Source organism: Haemaphysalis longicornis, unplaced genomic scaffold (assembly GCF_048455015.1).
Source record: "Haemaphysalis longicornis isolate Haplotype H1 unplaced genomic scaffold, Haemaphysalis longicornis Haplotype H1 scaffold_7, whole genome shotgun sequence".
Lineage (NCBI taxonomy): Eukaryota > Metazoa > Arthropoda > Arachnida > Ixodida > Ixodidae > Haemaphysalis > Haemaphysalis longicornis.
Genome location: NW_027526422.1, coordinates 71750398 through 71752104, shown reverse-complemented (window position 1 = coordinate 71752104; position 1707 = coordinate 71750398).

Here is a 1707-nt window from a genome sequence, read left to right as displayed (position 1 = left end):
AATACCAACTAGCGTATGAAGGTAATTTGTGGAGTTATTCTTCCTTCCCACTTACGGGTTCCAAAAGCATTACGGGTTCCAAAAAAAGAGGGGGGGGGGTGTACTTAGAAACGAGCAAAACGGTGTATATGTACCATGGGAAAAATAGCAGACAAGTCACCCAAAAATACAATAATGGGTGGACCCAAGCGAACATGAGGGTCGGCTGATGCCTATGCGCCTCGCTCCGGCTTCGGAAACCCGCAACACGGCGTTTCTCGTACTCCCCAGCTCGCACACCGTGACAACCGTGCTTTGCATTCTAATCGTCTTCGTGGTCACGTTCGCTAGCTTTAGCACCAGCATTGGCTGCCTACCACTTCCGCCCGTGTCCACCGGTGTCGGTATTTCATCGCTGCCATATATCTTACATCTACGCTGTGGAGGACGTTCCCTCGGGTCGTTCCTGCGACAAGCGGAACGGCCCTCATCTTGCTCAAAAGGTTACCTACATGTTCGCTGCGGCAGCACTCGGGGGAAAAAAGAAAAGAAAACTTACGTCAGCTCAACAACGAATAGATAAGATACGAGCCGCCGAAAGTGCTTTACCAAAGCCTCGCATTATGCGCGTTCGAAGAACTTTGCTTTTTGGTGTTTGCTCGACAGCCATGCCTTTTCCCATAATTTTTCCTTCTTCTTCACGGGGATGTTCGTGAAGTCGTATTTTTAAGTCAAACATACATCCGCTATTTGTAAGTCAGAGCCTTATTGTCCGTGCCGTTGCGTCTACCATCATGCCGCGCCGACTCGCACAAATACGCGTCCGCTCTTGTGACGGCGCTGGGTCAAATAAGAAAAATAAGAAAAGCTCCCGGTGATGAGCAGTAATCAGAAAAAATATAAATAAAACGAGAAATCACAAAGACGCGGGGACCGAGCCGTATATGCGCTGACTACCCGAATCAGTTGAGGGATTGCATGGAAACCATTATTTCGTTCCGGTTCGGTTGCATTTCAACCCATGCAAAACAAAAGGGGGGGGGGGAGCAGTCGGAAATCGGCTTTTGGGTCGGACTTGGTTCAACAGCAGTATGTTGGACTTCCTTTTTTCGTTTTCGCAAAAGAAGAAGCTATCATACGCAGAGAATGAATCCGGAAAAAGTGCATCTATACATGCTTATAGTGTTCGAATAACGACTATATACAGTCTTTATGTTCGGCTGTTTGTGGGGGTTTACCATTGGCTAAAGCTTCCTGTTCACAAGATCTGAAGGTTAGCCAGCCCCTAAAACAACTCCAACGCGGGAGGAAAGACATTGAAAATTTTTAAACCACTCTTGGTAAAACAAAAAGACGAGAAGGGTAAAGGCGCGCGGTGGGCCCGTGGAGCCCTCATCTCCCGCTAACCTAGTCGGTAGAGGTCAAATGAAGGTCAAAGCGCCCTCATGCAGATGTATGCTTCACTGCCCACATTTCGTCAGGTATGGGGGAAATGGGGTTTTGGATTGAAAATGGGCAAATGAAAACTTGTATACACCAAACTTTTCCCCCTGCTGCGGATAGCCCTGCCGAAACCTTTTTTTTCTCTCGCAATGCATTGATTGTTCACGTGCGCTTCTTGTCCAAACAAAAGTTTTCACTCGCCTTGCTTCATTAGAGCGCGAAATCTTTGAAGTGTTTCAGCGCCAGCACAAGACGGCGCAGCAGACCGGGAACTTGCATGTATTC